The sequence below is a fragment of the Ischnura elegans genome, chromosome 11 (assembly GCF_921293095.1).
Source record: "Ischnura elegans chromosome 11, ioIscEleg1.1, whole genome shotgun sequence".
Lineage (NCBI taxonomy): Eukaryota > Metazoa > Arthropoda > Insecta > Odonata > Coenagrionidae > Ischnura > Ischnura elegans.
The window spans coordinates 21,954,207-21,973,085 of NC_060256.1; the positions used below are offsets into that span (position 1 = coordinate 21,954,207).

Here is an 18,879-nt window from a genome sequence, read left to right on the forward strand (position 1 = left end):
TTTATAAACACATTACAATACATCAAAAATACATATCTCAAATATTAAAATATATATAATACATTAAAAACATTCCCTTTACAAATTCTTAACACGCTTTTCACTATATAACCAACACATATTCTGACTTATTGGGCAAGAAAAGATAAAAGAGAAAAACCCTGATATTACAATATTTTAGAATAAAAAAATATTTTTACAATTAGGAGACCTTCTGAGCCAAAACAGGCTCATCAGCAGGTTCTCCATAATTCATTTACAAGAAGGCAAAAACATCTAAAAACAATGAAAGAAACGATAAAAAACTTATGTCTTAAAAATAAAAATTAAAGTCCTCAAGTAGATAATTTAAAAGTTTACTTTTGACATCCGAATATGTGGTTAAACCATGCATTTCTTTAGGTAATTTGTTAAACAATTTAGGAACACTAACCACCATTTTGTTTTCACCGTATTGATTGAAGCATTTGGGGATTTTATATAGTAAATTCTTAATGTTATACTTTAGAGCAATGCGATACCATAACTATTATAACAAATTTAATGACCAATTTTAAAACTTCCTCAGGAATGTAGCGTGTGTAGGGACACAAAATTATAACACCTTGAGGCGCGCATGATTTTAGCTTGTTTAGTTACATAACCAAATATATAAAAATTGTATAGATATTCCACATTTTCTGTGGCTATTACGTTTTCTAAAGGAAACTGTCCTTGAAAAATAAATTTGCGTAATGTTACACGATCTTATTTCTATTTAATCACAGGTGATTATTTCTGTCCAATTCGTTAAAGTATATTCGTCAATATTCGCGTAGTTAATAGTGGCGCATTGCGCTAAGAAAAGGAAATTACGGTAAACATTACATTACAGCCATTAATCCTGGCTTCAGCACGCTAAGTAAGCCTCAGTTAGAAGGAAAAAGGAAAATTCTAATAAGGATGGTTAAGCGTTGTCACAAAAACTTACACATAGGTACCTTCAGCACAGAGAAAAGTACCTCATTGTCAACAAGTGCTTTCCGCCATCAATACGTGGACATAAAGCACGCTCGCATAGCAGCTGCAACATGCATGGAGCTTCAGAGATAAAACAAGATGCAGAAAAGAACAGGGCACATTTATATCCACTAAGGAAGAGAGGGCTTTGATATGACGTGAAATTATGAGCGGGCTTTTTCCGCGTGCTAAACGCCACAGAAAACGAGTATTATTCACACGGAAAAGCCAGTTATAAAGCCAGAAACCTCTTTTAACCCCCAGTTCCACAAAAGAGGGATGTAATTTGATAGGACTTGGGTGAGCCATTCATAAGGTTTTGGTCAAAGGGTCGCGAAGCGCTGAAGCGTGAAGATCAGCAAAAAGGTGAGTCAGACGAGGAAATGAGAGAAACTGCGGTCCGGCGACAATTTTTAGAGTGCAGCATGGTTTGAAAATACCATTGAAAATGCGACAAAAAGTGGCATAATGCGTATTAAAGAAACTGGGCGTAAAAAGTAACAACAATGTCGTTAATGAGTTACTACATGTGAAGAGCTTACGCCCATATTGGGTAAACATAAAGACATCACGAACGTAAAAAAAATTAAAATTTCAATCCGCAAAAAATCTGACCACTTGGAATTTCAAAATATCTTCATTTTTTTAATTCAATAAAGGTCAAACCTATCCACTTTGCAACATTCACTTTACAACATTCACTTTGCATATTATTTTTCATTCGAGGGCGACCAAAAATAAATAATAACGCACATTTAAGTATTTTTTTATTATATGAGGAAGCCGCCTCCTTAAGTCTTTTAAGGTCTAAATATATTTTTGACAGCTTTTTAACGCTGATTAGTGCCGTTTCATGCAGTTTCTAAAACTGATATCCAAGCTTCAAATATAATTAGGTAACTTCATAGTTATATGACACCCCCTTATACGATTCTTTCAGGGGTAAAAATCGCTATTTAGGAATCCTGCTCTCTTTACAACATATAGTTAATAGTGATCAAAAGTTGCGACCATCGGTAAAAAAATGGAAAGCCTAGATCCAAGTCCAAAATATAACTCTCAGAAAAGTGTGGAAAGATGAAACGATATGGACCCGAAGGAAACCGTTTATGGTCATAAGATATGGAATTTTTAAAGGCCGGCACGAGCATTTTGAGCGACACCCAGACAGGTTTTTGGAGGAGCGGAGGGAAGGTAACAGAATATTCTTCGCGAACGCGCCGAGAAGAAACCAAATGAATGTCCGGCCGCGGTAATTTGGGTGAGGTAGCCAGTTGGGTAGGTACTTTGCTTTCGCCTCAGCTAGAGAAGTAAGCATTGCATTACGAAGGCGTTTCGATTTCACACGTGGACGATAAGGTTAGCTTGAGGGAATGCGAATAAAAAGACGTCGCTTTAATGCTTCATATGAGATCAAACTCGGCGCGGAAAACACTCATTCATGAGCGAAAGTTTAGTGAGATGCCGCGCGATCCTCTTTCCCAGATGAAGGAATTATGATAAAAGAACTGCCTCGCCGCTGGATCGCGTCGCATAAGGGAAGGCATTTTCCCGACACGTGGTGACGGCTTATTCCATTTCAACTCCATCGCTCACCACGATATTTACCGCTTCTTCAACGGCCAGCATCCTCTCAAAATGCACTTAATCATTCTACGTAATTGGTCCCTAAACACCGCAGGCCAATTTCATTCCCAAAAGCAAAATGGTAAATAGAAGTCGAATTTTAGGAAAAACATCTATTTATCTCCATGCTTTCGTGCAAAGTCATGCGAACCATTTGCGCAAGGGAATTTTTAACTGTATGGAGTAAACAAATACTCATATACGGCATTTTCCGGAAGAATAGACCGAATAAACTTTTTCTCGGACTTCCGCACGGGTGAGGAAATCTAAGAGAGCCAAATAGTTACTAAAACATGAGCAGAAATGGTTGCTATAATCTCATGTTAAAGGCAAGCTTTTTCATTCATCAAGAGACTTAATCAAAAAGAATAAAATACAAATCTGGGATGATGATAATATGTGATAAGCAAAAAGATCTCGTGCACTGCGTGAGATAGACGCTCGTAAAATATATCTTCCACGTATCCCACACGCCTTCAACGGTGATTTATTGAATCGGTAAAGACCGCATGTATCTTTTAGCCTCTACCGGAATAATGAAGTTTTCCACCGCAGTTGTTTATGATAGCAACGCACATCTCTTCCATTCTTTCTATTCTATGTAACTTTTCGGAAACCCTCACGGCTTCAGATTTCCAAAATATTTTTCGCTTTTTAGTTGAATTACAATGACGCAAAATAATGTAAATTACAATAAATTCAAATCATTTCATGTGATTTTAAGTACAAACAGTATTAAGCACCCACGAAGGACGATATTAGGAAAACTCAATACTTTTTTTGGAAAAGAAACATTGACAGTTGCTAACTAAAGTAATAAAAGGTCACTCTGGTACAATATTTACTGAAGAATCAAATCAGACCGATATGCAGACAAAAAATGAAAAATGAAGGGATGGGCAAAATTCGCTGATTGCAACGAAAGGCTAAAATAGAGCTATAGTTTTCAAATACAATCTAAAGCTAGATCATGTAATAATGATGCGAATGCAAATTTTTACAAAAAATGAACCCGCACAAAGGAAGCATCTAATGATTTCCTAACGCGATCGGTGCTAAGGAAATCGCTACTCAATCTCAGCTTCAAGCTTGAGAAGTTTATACCCACTTACTAGCTAAGATAGAAGATGCTCCATGCTTCACAATAGAATAGGGAGACTTTCTAATATCATTAAACAGGCGATTGAAGGTGCTTTGGTGAAAGTCACTATTGTTAGCGACGGATGCCACTTAGTTTTTTGCAACACGGATCGCGTGAATTAACGCCATGATTACAGTCTTCGCGCTAAGGAGATGATGATACTACTGCAAGGAGAAATCAACCCACACCTACGCATGCAGTTAGAGCACTATCGAGTCGATGTCCCATCCCTCCCTCCAACAAATCTATCACGCTGAAGAAAGAGAACGCACATCCCTTCAAAGGGCTAAACCTCTCACTTAATATGGAGGCCCTGTGACCAATTTACGGTCATTGAAATTGAATGATTTTCCTCTTTTTATCCCATCAAACATTCATCCAGAAGAGGATGCAAAGAAAGCGAAGATTCTTGACTACGGGTTGCAAGTAAAATAAGAAAGGTACACCACAATCACTCAAGATTGCAAAGCTCCGTGTCTTCCAACCAACAAAAATTAATATTCTCTACTCCCTCTGACCTGCTAACGAAATTTTCAACACAAATGAGCAGGGATCATTTTTCCCATTCAGTTCTACCTACATGCCCATCAAGAAGAGCAATGATGAATTCCGCGGAAAAATTGTGCACCTTCAAATCAGCACAGATAGAGTGAATCTCCCTCCCTCTCTCCGACCACCCAGCTGAACCTCAGCCCTACTTTATTGTATTGCAACAAATTTGTTTCACTGTCATTAAAAAGGATTTTTCTATATTGATGTTATTGTCTCTTCCAATTCACTTAACCTTCCCCCACCTTTTGTCATAATCCTACCGCCCCCACTGACCTAGTGAGCATTTAAGAGTTGGTCTTTCTTGTATCTATGCCAGCTGATATCGCACCGCAAAGAAACTGGTCGTCTAAATTATATATGTATAAGTGAAATTTACAAAGTTTGTTTTATATTTAAAATGAATCAATTGTAATGAAGTGACACCTCATAATATTAGAGTAGTATTAACAATTGTTTGAGTTTACAATAGTATAACTCAAACAACTTGTAGTAAGAAACCTTTAAATATTTTTAGAATGCAAAATTGTTTACCTTGCCCTGTGGTCGAAACATTTCCTCTGCAGAAGTACCTTATAATGATTGTAATGAAAAAAACTCATTTATTTCCCTGTATTGCATAATTGGATGGATCAAATGGATCGACCGAGTTAGTAATGATGAAGTCCTAAGGAGAGTAGGAGAGAGAAGAAGCCTTATGAATATATTAATAAAAAGACGGAACAACCTTGGAAGCCAGTTCTAGATCAATTATACTCATTCAACTTAGAAAATGTAATTTAAATAAAAAATCACTGTCAATTAAAAACCTCCTCGAATGCCAGGAAGAATAGGATAAAGAAAGGGGAAAACACGATGGCCTGATGAAGACAATCGTCGAGGAACAAGTACATGACAAGAACGGAAAAGAAGACCTCGAATGAAATGTATGAAGCAGGAATAGAAGGATGCGAAAGAGAAGATATGCGTAGGTGTGAAAAGATTATCTGATAGGAGAACTGAGTGGAGAGCTGCGTCAAACCAATCTTAGGATTATTGAACAGTGATGATGCTGATGATTGCATAATTAGAACGAACAGTTTCGCCTGTTAGGCCATCGTCTGGTAATTGATTTTTATTCGAATTAACCAAACGTCTTTGAAATTGAGAAGGATCGCGCAAAGTTACACCACCAGTTATTCCCAAATCTAGCTTGGGTACATTTCTTCCATTAAATTCATCGTGGCAGGGGTTCACCAAAAATTATGAACAGCTCATTTTGAATTGAATTACAGTTCTTCATACAGATTAAATGAATTTTAGCTGAGTAATTAAGAGCTGTTGAAGGTATTCATGCCGAAGATTGAGATCAAGTTCGTTTACGACGAAATTGACTTCACTGCAACAAGATGAAGAGGAGCTGCATTCTAGACCATTTCCAGAGAGCTTTAAATTGCAATCCTCATTGGTAAGCTACCCATAATTCAATAACGCCCTCAAAGACAACTATAAAAATCCTGATTGAAGTAAAATAAGCTAATAAAGTGAGCGTGTGTTCAACCATTAAGACGGATACGTCGATCAGGAGAGTAAACAGCAGCGCAACTCACATCTTCTTTTTTTCCGCTCCGGAAATTAGATCGTAATTCACTGCTGCCCATGTTTTTTATTCCGTTCTGCACAGCGGACCTCTGATTATTTTAGTCGAGAAGTCGGAGTCCCATCTGCATCAGACGGGTGCAATTGAAATAACATGAGCTTGTCAATAAAACGACCTTAAACGGAAAGAATTGACGCTTTGGTATAAGTACTTAGTTATAGGCAGTGAAAAAGTCGCATTTTAACCATTCGACCACATTTATTTTGAAACTAAACTTCAGCCATCAAGCCGCTTGATATTCACAACGTCAGTCACGGCAAGGCTCGAGTAAAAAAAATGACAATTGTCTTCTAAGGGGATTGACAGAGGGAGATGCTTGTCTCCATCACTCAGAGAAGTGGACTTGGATGACGTGCGAGAGAATCTTTTTCGAGCCGTACATTCTTTACCCATTGGTACGAAAAAGGAAGGAAAATCAATGAAAGAAGAAAAAAACACGTCGAGGACAAAAACAAATGACCGAATGAATAGATTTGAGATGAAACCCATCGACCATGGTTTCTTGGAGATGATGTTCATCTTCACAGTTTTTTTTATTGCAAAAAAATTTCGATGTAGCACTTAGTCGAATTAATTACGTAGCATCGCGCCAATAATCATACTGATTCAACTTAGAAAATGCAATTTAAATTAAAATTCACTGTCATTTAAAAACCTCCTTGACTGCCACGAAAAATAGGAGAAATAAAGGGAAAAACATGATAATCGGTATGTATTTTCTAACTTCACATAAAATAACTTCTCTTCTATTAAGGCAAAATAAACTATATTTTACGATTCCTCTAAAGATGCATCCATAGTAGGGACAGATATCCAAGTGAAGGAGACTTCTTATGCAAATAGCAAAATTCCAAAAGCATTGTGGGAGATGAGTACTAACTTGTTACTTAATGGCAGAGAAAATATTCTCTGAATCAAAAAGTTCCCTTTGCAATACGGAGAGCATTTCTAGTTTCTTGATTGAATCAGTTTCCTAAATTAATTGGAAATATCTCAATAGCTGCAGCACGATTCAAAATTGATTGATTAATGGATAACCTTCGATCGAAACATTTCATTTTCACTCACAATGTTACAAATATGAGAATGAAAATCTACATAAATAGCAGTCTACTAGATAAAGTTGTAATATTAAAATCACGAATGGCATATGATGTCATAGAATACCTCAGCTTAACGGATAATAAAAAAATGGAGTCACGCTCAACTACCTGTAATTTGATATGCACCAAAGCGGAACAATTGCAATCAAAGTGCGTACTTATACGGTGGTTTCTAAAGAAATTTTGAATTTATAAAATACTTTGATGGAAAGGATTGTTCTCCATTCTATAACATTTACTTTGGCATTTCTTCACCCCAAATTCGCCGTAACTCTAGCTGGAAATTTTGTGAAGGTCTAATTAAACAGTCTCATGTACATACCATCAAAAGAATTTTCTATTCCGACACTAGGCTAGTATTTCAGCAGTTCTTCCAAATGGTTAGTTTTTTTACCAATTCTCTAAAACATGGAGCCTGAGGAGCATGAGAATTTTATTTGATACTTTTGTTGGCGTATCACTTCAAAACTTGAGTTTGGCATACATTTCAGTCAGTAATTTAATTCATTAGACAATAATGAAATGATTCGTAAAACTACGGTTCAAAGATGAAAGTTGAATCCAAATAGCATGGCCCGAAATAAGATTTTTATCATTGTTAGAGTTGGAGGACCGTAGTTCTAAGACGCGGAGAAGAGATGTAAGTGAGATAAAAAGGGACGCATAATACGAAAAACTCCATGTCACGGCCTTATTTTCAACTTTTCTTTTCCCTTGCGGCAGCCTTCGACGGTCGAAGAAACAAAAAAGGTCGGAACAGGATCCATTAAGGAGAAGAGGAAGAGTTCGTGTGGCAAAAGGGAAAAGACTCGCGAGTGATTCCAACGGGCGTAAAAGGATTTGACGTGCCCTCTCCAGAGTTCCGTTTTTATTTCAAAGTGTCCGTGGGCGCGGCGATAGAATGGGCAGTTGATTTGGAGACGGGCGAATCGGAATCGGAGCTGAAGGGGGAGTTCTCGAGAGGCATTTATCGATAAGGAGTCGCGCGTGGGTCGGCCTAATGCAAGTGACTATCACGCAGACACTTTGGTGCTGACGGGCGTCCAGACGTTTCGATCACCAATTCATTTGCACTCACACGATCGCTTTTAAAGCTCTTCTCTCTCGTTTACGAGCGACTGGAACGAGAGGCAGTCAGAGAAAGGGGAAAAGCGGACACATTTTTATCTCATTGGGCTCTCAGGAAACTTTCTCGATCATCCAACACCTCCGGTTGCACGTACGGAAAAAATCGCTTACAACCATTACAGCGCGGTTTAGGGTAGGTATGCCGCAGGTCTCACCGTGCCAACCAGATTCATTTCATCATAGCTTGGATTCTTTCTATGAGATAACATTTTGGCAAAATTCGTCTCGTCAGCTGCCGCGCAAAAAGGAAATATCATATTAATTAAGAAACATCCATTTGAAGATATCGAGGGCGACTATTTGAACGACAAAATGATACCTACAAATGGATTGTATCATGCAAGTAAACCTGTGGTAATGTTTAGCTATGGAGGTTTTTTCTTGGTTTCCCAAAAGGTTTCCCGAAAAAAAAACGTGGATTACCCATGATGCAAGTATCAACTCCGTCCCTCGAGACCCTCGCTATAACCGTTTCATAAAATCGATAAATTTTATAAAATCGTAGAAAATTTCGCTTGGTGCCATGGTTTACCACAGATTATATCAGCCCGGATTTTGACACTACATGTCCTTTCTACGCTTTGAGCATTGATTTAAATTATGGCCCATAGGTCGTTTGGCTTCGTGGTAAAAGTTGGAATGGAAAAAAAGATTTTTCCTTTCAATAAGAAAAGTGTAAAATAATTCCTGAAAGTAACGCCAATATAAGTACAATATAAATAAAAACCGAAGAAAAGTTTGCAATAACATTTTTCAAATGAGAGTGAAATTCAATTAAAAAACTACTAAAAATTATCCGAAGTCATTGTGATTCGGATAATTGGGAACGGAATCGGGATTCTGATGAAAAAATGATCTTAGTAAAAATGTTTAATTCAAAAGTCTTTTGAGAGGCATCAGATAAGATCCCCGTCATTTCATATAGCCCTTAGAAATTTTCAAATAACGGATTACATCCCCAAGCAAGAAATATATTCTATTCACAATGTCCATGGGAGGAAAAATTAAACAAGCTGCGATAATTTCTCGCGAGTAAATAGTAAATTCGACCAGAAATTTCATCCCATAATAAAAAATTTCAGAAAAACACCCGCCTCATTTCACGCCAAGAACGATTTCAGTACATAATAAGGGAACCACGCTGACGCGACAATGAAATTGGAAAGCCAAAGTGACTGGTGCCTTGGTATTTGCTTGGAAAATTAGCAGTTATTTTACACAATAAATGTCATCTCAGGCTGTAGATGAAGCTGAAGGAAAGAATGATATAACCACGATGCAACTAACGCCATAGGATTACGAGAAGTAATAACGCAACATTTCCCCTTTAGAAGCGGGAGTAGCGAGCAAATGCACCCTCCAGCAAAAAAAAAGGAAAGTGCAACTGCGCAAGTTCAATTGAATGCCATTAGGGAGAAAGAAACAGAAGGAGAAGGTACGAGCATTAAATAAATTAAAAGCAAGAATGGTTGGAGGGAAGTTGCGGAGGGTTTTGAGTCTTTTTTTGCGTCCACTTGAGCCCTTGAAGCGGTGGGCGGACCACCGCAGTGCCTTTCCCTGAAGCGACTGCTCAATCACAGTTGCTTATCGGGTGGCTTCCCTCTCACAACTAATGACTGCCACAACCAACGCAGCAAACTCATTTACCACTCATGAGACGCAGAGGGAAACGGCTGGGTATTCATCTTATCACTATTATTCTATTGGTAAATCATATGAATCTTACTTCATATGAATCGTCTTCCACATTAAAAGCGACCGCAAAGCCGATGGATATTCAAAGAGAAAGCGACAATAACGTGCGCATGAATTAAATCTGGTTTATAACTGACGATCTCAGGCTAAACCATCTGAAACCATTCGATTATAGAAAACGAAAGATTGGTGTGGAGCTTTGACCGACCTGAAGACGCCGGTTGGAATACCGGAGAAACTGTCGTCAAAAGAAAATTCATGCGGTGAAACCCAGAAATATGGTGACATCTTCTAGACAACGCCGCGGAAAACTACGCATCAACTTGGTGTGGAACTTTGTTAGGTTCACTGATATAGTTGAAAAAGCACGACCCGGGATTCATAACATAGTTATATCGTCAGATTCATCGATTATGCATGCATCTCCTTTCATATCAAGTCCGTTGCGACATAAACCCCTTCCACTTTGGTTAATTTTCTGAATATCGTGCTCCTATTCTCTGTTTATTTTTTCTGTGGCTCTTTTTCAAATGGTAGGTAATGAAATGGAAATGAAAATTTTGTAATTTGCAATCAACGTAGAACCGTGAAATAAAATGTGATTATTAAACATGGAGAACACAGCTATCGCTACCCGAATAAAATCATTTTAATCCTTCCAATGCATTATGTTTCATGAAATATGAATTATTTATGTATACTATGTATGTTTTAAAGTTTTTAAGCTTTCAAAATAATTATATTTTTCCTCTAAATAGTGCTAAAATTATGAAAATCCGATGAAGAGATACGCTCGTCATTGCGCGGTTTGGCGTCGAAAGTTCATGACGAGCTAGACTCGTCAATACAGCGCAAGGGGGTTAACGGCATATATTTTTCGGGAAGGGGTGAGTTTGAAGTTAAGGGATCACCCTCTCCCGAATTTTCCACCGGAGTTGATGTAAAATGAGATGCGTGCATTATCGATGCACCTGATCAAATAACTGTGTTATGAAATCTGAGTAGTGCTGTTTCAAGTTTAACACACCAACGGATGAAGTTCACCATGAAAAAATATTTGACTCAGCCGGGATTCGAACATGGAGCTCCTGATTGCCGGTAAGGTGTGTTAGCCAGTTACACCACTGAGCCATATTCTCTGAGCGAACTCCGGGATGGGTTTTATCGAACAAGATGTTGACGTCACAAGTCCACACTGTGGCATATGTGGCGAGGGTTGTGCTTACCAAGCCACTGTCGGGGTGAAAACCCCTTATTTATTGCTGGTCTGGAAATCCCGGCTTAGTCACATATTTTTTCATGGCGAACTTCATCCTTGCACCCGAGCGCGTGACTGCCTTCTAAGTCACTTGTTCCTGCAGTGCCTATCAAAGTTTATTCTTACATTTTCCGTAAATCTTTATATTCATTTTACCTTTGAAAGACTTCCGTTCAAAGACACGTGAAAACTCAGGATTTTTATGCTGGGTATAATTTATTAACAAAAATAATCAAAAAAAGAACTACAAAATAGCGGATATATTCATCCATAAAAATGAAGAGTGTGAAGTGGCGAAAGTGAAAATTTCACATTCTTTTCCAGAATTAGCAGTAGGAAATGGAAACTGTCCACAAAAAAATGAAGCTAAAAGAACTTGGATAGTAAATGATGCGAAAGACGTGATGAGTTTTCATGATATCAAAATAGATTTAATGTCATGTTCCACAAGTTGAAAGCAGATTATGTAAGTACATGAGCGCTCGCAATTAAATGCTAAAATAATTTCGGAACTTTCGTATCAGGTGCATAAAACTCAAATAGATGGTGAAGTGGAGTACTCCTACCACTATTCTAAATATTATACATATTAGTTGTTTTAAGAGTTACTCCATAAGAACTTTGATGTGTCATTTGCCAGTTTTTCACATTTAAAAATAAATATATCCTCTCAACCTGGGTCTCCGAGTATCTCTGTAGCATATAGCGCAACAACACATGGTCCACGGCTTCAACAGCAAAAGTTCCAATAAATTGTTGAGCACATAAGGAAAACTTTTCACTCCGATTCATCCCAGACACACACCGAGATATTAATTAAATAACGGGTCGACACAGGTTGCCAAGTTGAGTTAACAACCCCATTGACTCAACCGAATCGGCTGCAAATTGTTTAATAACGGCCCGGGAAATAGAGACATTCCGGATTTAACGGCAAGTATCAGAGTAATCGGATCAGGGAGCTTAAAAAAGTGGTCGAGCAAATTTGCATGCAAACGGCACAGAGCGACTGGAAATGGTATGGATCGCCTCCTCGTGTACCGGAAGGGCAAGGTGGTCTTCCTCAAAAGGAGTGGATGCAAATGGACGTCCGATTACAATAAACCATTTAAAAGGCTTACACACGCACGCGGGGCGGAACAAAACGGATTCACTCTCCCAGTCCACCTCACGCAATAACTCTCTCCCGAAGCGGAAATCTCCGAGTGGACCACCGCTCTGTTTTAATCCGCTTCGTCTCACAGCCACCCGCCGATAGCACCGTGTTAAGTGAGTCCCCCTGTTCCATACGCCGATTTGTTCCGCCTTCATCGACTTAAGGGGGAGCGATCGAGCCAGGGAAGCCGCGTGTGAGATCCTTCTCCTTTGAGAGTGCCACGGGCCATCCTAAAGTAGTTCGACGAGACGTAGGCATGGCACGCTTGATACACGAGAGAGGTTAAAAATGATTTTTTTCTACGATAATGTAATTTTTTGGGATGAGAATAAGTTCAACCGATTCAGGGGTGATACAGTGGAAGTTCGAAATATTGAAACGAAAGGTAGTCGCACTTTTCCACAAGAATTTAATTCGTACAACGTGTTTCGGCTCACAGAGCCATCATCTAATACAAGGCATTGTAATATGAAATAACATAATATAATAAAATAAAATAAAATAAAATATAATATAATATAATATAATATAATATAATATAATATAATATAATATAATATAATATAATATAATATAATATAATATAATATAATATAATATAATATAATATTATATAATATAATATAAAATAATATAATATAATATAATACAATATAATATAATATAAATACATTCTACAGAATAATTTAATTTGTACGGCGCGGATTCAACTCACAGAGCCATCATCTAGTACAAGGCATTGCTGTACCACAAATCTAACCTTACATTTCAATATGGGATTTGAGTTGATAAGAAGAGTTGAAAATACAGCGATTTAAAGCGTTACCCTGCGAAAGATGAAGATAACAATTGGTGCCGGGGGCAGGGGGTGTAAAAGGGGAAGCACTTGCACCCCCCTGGCTCATGAAACATTTTATGAAACGGTTGTGCGGACTATTTCTGCAATTTGAATGGGAACGGTGCATTTACAAAAAGGAGAAGATCATAAATAAAAATAATAATTTTTAACAAAACTACAATTGTTTTAGTGTTTAAACAAAATTTTCATCGCTACACTTGGCACAATAACTCCACAGGGGCGGCACTGCATGCAACCTGATAATATTTCAACTGGCGCCCTTAATGATAACATTTGCTGTTCACGAATAATGTTCCTCAAATTAAATCATTGATGAGATGAGAAAAATGCCCAATAACAGACATAGAAAGGTAAATTTTCTATCTTATTTGTGTTAGTACATACCTTAGCTTGGCACAAGTACGTCAAGCTATATAGTGAGAAATAAAAATTTGTAACCTAATCTGACCTTATGAGTGACTTCATGGCTATAACCCACTGGATATACCATGGTAATTTTCCATGAAGTCAGGAAAAATAATTATTGACATTGTGTAATGACTCCATAAAGGTACCGATGAATTGAATTTAACGCCGAGCTCATGGTTTTACGCAGTGTGGATGCCGAAGTATGAAGAAAGAAGAAAAAACACAGAGCTCGTTTACTCCTAGAAGTCAGAACCCAAAAAAGGCAAATAGACATAATTAGGGTGATAGGAACAACATAAAAGCATAAATTTGATTCTCTGCGGTCACACGTGACTACGATTCCAGGAATAAAGCTTGCCTGAGCTTAAAATAACGGCAAAAAATAATTCTCCCACACTTTCTGAAACTAGCTATTACTTTCAATTTTACACCTTGTCCGAACCAAGCAAAGCAGGGAAGGAAAATATGCCCCCAGATGTTAGTCGAGTGGTGCAAAACAAGGGCTATAAAGCAACGACGGCGAGCGGAATATAAACAAGCTTCGGGAGAAAATCACCATCTTTTGAAGTGGAGCATATAGTTAGCACACCCTTCACACCGAAGTTATTTTACCAGAGCCTCGATCCTAAACAGTAGAGAACTCAACGGATCTGTAAAACAGACTCAACGGATGAAGTCATTCCCAGAAGGATCCTGCCACCAGATAAGTATGTTATTTCCACGGAGGGAAAACTAATAGAACCCTTTACGTACGGTCTAAGTGAGTGAGCATCGGTTACTGCAAAACACATCCCACCGCCAGCATCAACACAATCAAAGGGAGCGGAAATACAGTGGAAGGATATCGCTTCGCAAATATTTTCGCTGTCTAACGTGGTGAAGTGCTGTCATTTGGGTTTTGCCCGCGATGGAATGGAGACTTAAAACGCTATCAGTGTCGAACTGTGCGATGACAGCGTGGGAATAACGGAACATGGTATACAGCTACTAGCTCGATATTTTCCATGAGATAAATAGCAGTATCCCTCAATACTCGTTCATAACAAATTCCTGTGGAAGGAAGCTCAAAATGAGTGGGACTTAGTTTTCAACATCGAGATCTCATTCGTGTGGTATTGAGTAATTCCAAAGCGAAAACAATTCGTTCCGGAGGATTGACGCGTAGTAGTTCTTTGTTTTTCCCCAGCGTTTTCGCTGGAAGCAGAAAAGGTGAAGACCTTTGTTTTCAACGAGAACTTCCAATTGACCAGGAACAAGGAGGTTCATTAAGGTAAGCCTGCGGATGATGACAAGCCATTTTATGCAGAAAAACTGACCCAGTATATTTAGACGAGCTAATTCGAAAATTAAACGGAACCGTTGCATATAAGTAAGCAGAATGGACTAGAGGCAAGGAAGACTTGACTCCAGGATATTTCTAAAAGGCTCACGTTCCCAGGAATAAACAATTGATACCATTTCTCAGGCATTGTATCATTTACAACGCACCATGAACGACCGCAACCACGAATATTAAACGATAGAGAGGATTCTTCAACGGTTGGTATTTAAATAATTTTACTGATAATTATTATCCGACCATGTTGTCAACAATACTATGACATTCCTTTGATAAAGGCACAGAATTGCCGAAACTATTGTCAGATATTAATTTCCAGTATGGAAAGTAACAAGAGAATTTCCATTACTTATTTAGTGGTTTCCCAAAGTAAAGTCGCAAACGTTAAATAGTGCCAATATTAGTGCTTCAGAGGAGATGGCTACAATAACAACTTCATTGATATAGTGAAGTCTCCATAGAAGTTAATATCAGTACGCAAAACAAGCAACAACTCCGTTATGATCACGTCAACACAGTAATGCTACGTCACCAAAAATGACGTCAGTTCATTATCAAACCCCCTGCGCATTGTCACGCCTCTTGCTATTGGGTGACACCATTTAATAGAGACTGTTTCCAAAAAATGAGAAGGAAATTGAAGTTTCCTAAAGGTTACTAGATTCAATTGCTTTTTCCTTTGAGCTTGTTATTTTCTCAAGGCGAGGGATACATCGGACGAGGGCCGTCGAAGAAACTGGTCGAAAAACTCCGTTTGCCAATAACTCAACGAGGAGGAAGATTATTTATATATAGGCATCACGTTACCACTCCTTCCTCGCGGCTTCAGACGAAGTGGAAAAGAGTAATCTCTTCATTCTCTCGCATTCCGGGAATCGTAATGGCGCCCTCAATACAAAACCCGACTCCTTGAACATTTCAGGATCCGGTGTCTTATCTTTAAATGGTCTGGGAGGCGGACGGAGAAGCAAAGACTTATAGCCGACGTTCTGTCTCGAAATTAGCAGTTTGCGGACTCCGAAGAAACTGATAAACTACGCACGCGTTCTGGTTTTCCTCCCTCTACCGACGCGAACGAATGAGTGGTAAATATTTATGGCCTCGAACGGGAGAAAGTTGGTTGAGGTGAAATCAGAATTATTGACAAGTGCGTGCTCTGCTGAATGGTTGGCGTGCGGCTATGCGCTAGCGAAAAATTAAAATTCGTAACCGGGAATTTATAAAAATTACGCTCGAGAGAGAGGGTGGTTGGGGGGGGGGGATTTCAAAGATATTTAAAGATTGCCGTGGTGATAGTGTCGCGTCGGCCGGGAACAAATTGTGCACCTGACTCGAAGTCCATCCGAGATGGCGTCTATTGAGAGCAGGTTTCCTTCGGACGGATTGCAAAACAGATCAGATTCGTGCGAGCGACGACAATGCACCGACATGACATCGCCTGCACATGAATTCCGCTCGTATGACTGCCTCCTGGAGGTAGGCCTAGTTAAGTGGGTCAGGTAAATACCCAGTAACAACCCAAGTAGCAGAAAATGTTGCACGGACATCCAAAAAATGTTGAAAATATCCAAATGTCGTTACATCCAACCTGTGACATTCCCTGGATATTTTATGGATATTCAGCAATGATATCCATGAAAAGATATCCAGGAAATATTCATATCATATTTTCGCCGAATGGTGATTGTGGCGTTAACTAGTGGCCTTCACGAAACGGAAGTTCGAGACGTAAAGACCAGCGGTGACGGCCTGGTCGACTGGTGACGAAAGTTTGTTGAACTCGTTAAACGTTTGATTACAGTCTTGTGAGTATTGTCCTGAAGGAATCAAGTGGAATCCGCGAATTTAAAGTTTAGAAGCGAAGTTGGAATTTGTGAAGCAGCATTTTTTGGTGCTCCATGGAAATTTTATAGATATCCATGTAACTGTGCAGTGGTGTTATATGGATGCTATCAATGGATATTTATTGAACATCTTAAAGTGGGAACTTTGGATATTCTCTGGATATCCATACAAGGTTACACAAATATGCTGGATATCTTATGGATGTTATGGAGGTTATTTTATAACATTAAATGGATATTGTATGGATATTATCAGCTGTTTGTGAAGAGTAGGTGCTTAAAACACATCGCCATACTTTGCAAGCACTAACACAATCGTCAAAGCATTAACACGGGGGAAATACAACGCCCAAAACTCTGCAATGTCTCCCGTCTTCAAAGCATTTTTCAACCCCGTCGCAAGGCCCTTGTCTCTCCTTTTAATGGAGCGTAATTGGGGTATCATTATGGTTTTCGCTGTAGGTCTCTTGGTCTGCATCGGCACAGTTACCCAATGCGAGCTCACGCACCGGGGTGTAGTCGGGGGAGGGGTGGAAACGCGGGCGAGAGCTGTGTCGTTGGCATTCCTGCTGCGGACGTGTAAGAGGAGACTAAGCGGAAAAGCTTCGTCGTTTAGCGTTTTAAGGGGGGTTAAATATACAAGCAGTGGGGCCCTCATGTGGCGGGAGCTGGTCACTCGCGTGTAGTTCGCCCGTGGCCGCGGTGGGAAAAGTGGAAGAGAGAGAGAATGGAGGATTACGCGAGGAGAAAGAAAAAGATAAAATAAAAAAAAGGCAGAAAAACAGTTGGCTAGTGAGCGGATGATCCGCGGGCCATGACGTCACCGGTGGAATGCAGGAAATGACCGATGGCGGCGCGAGAGAATGGGCGACCACGTGTTTTTTTTTCATATTAATATACTAGCGGGGCCACTTAGAGCGGCTGGTGAGGCCGTTTGAAATATAAAAACAAAAAAACAGCGGGGATCCAACTGACTATGGAACTACCTAAGTAAGAAAGCTGATTGGGGACTTTTAACGTTTTGTCACCATTAAATATTTCTCAAAATAGATGTGGAAGCCTTTTCCTTAAGAAGTTTTCTCGGTTCGTTCCCCGGCACAGGCTATCCTTTTGACCCGCTGACCTGGCGGACTAACACAGAAAACTTCTTGGAGTAGATTCGCCGGCAAAGCACCACATCCTGTATTAACCCGTTTTATTCACTACAACGATTACCACACTACCTTTCCCTTTGATTCACAAGTGTTTTTTTTTAGGGAAAAGTAAACTTGAAAATTAAGCGAGGAAACAGTTTAACAAACTCATTGACGTACTTTTGACCGCTTAAACAATTGTGTAGCCGAAATTCTTCTATGGATGAATATAGATAGCAAAACGATAATATATTATTTCATCTAAGTGTGTCTGTTTTACGGTCAGGGAAGATCACAGTGAGCGAAACTCCGCTTACGGATGGAAAATACAAACTGAGTATATTTCAAAATGGTCATCAAGAACTTCCTCGCAAGATCTGACTCCATCGATATTACTTATTTTCTAAACTTTCCCACCACAATTTTATATCCCCACGACGATATTTCCGACCATTTTCGTGATGTTAGTGACTACGTCGAGCACTATCTTAGGCATGTGACACATGTTGACACCACTGTCAAGACACGGGCGTACTTCCGGGAGGAAGAAATCATACTGCTGAGATTTGATTTCTTATGGGAAGGACATACCCTGAAATATTACCATGTACTTGCTTCACACTTGCTAAGGCGTTCGCTTTTTTTATGCAACAGCGACTTTTATTTCCACGTACAGGAAGCACGTATAGAGATAACTAATGGCACATCCTATATTGTGCAGGGTAAGCAGGACGAAAGGCCGTACGGCAATTTCGCAACCACTTACACGGTAGTAAACGTAATTGAAACTGACCGATTAGCTGGGAACACAACAATGAGTTAAATAAAAATGCCTCGAGAAATTGTTACCGATTGAGGAATAAATATTTGCTTGATATTCGGACATGCATAAATCAGCGTGAAAAAAATGACCTCGAATAGTAAAATTAATGCATACTCGGTAAGGAATCTCCGTCTGACCGTAGAATGAAAATAGACTACTTAAACCTTTTACATGAATTC

General features: G+C 39.1%; 1 protein-coding gene across 1 annotated transcript in view; it reads right to left on the minus strand.

The window, feature by feature from the left end:
* The window catches only part of LOC124167569 (protein jagged-1b), a 508,514-nt gene that overhangs the window by 187,023 nt on the left and 302,612 nt on the right, over positions 1-18,879 (minus strand). The window lies entirely within an intron of this gene.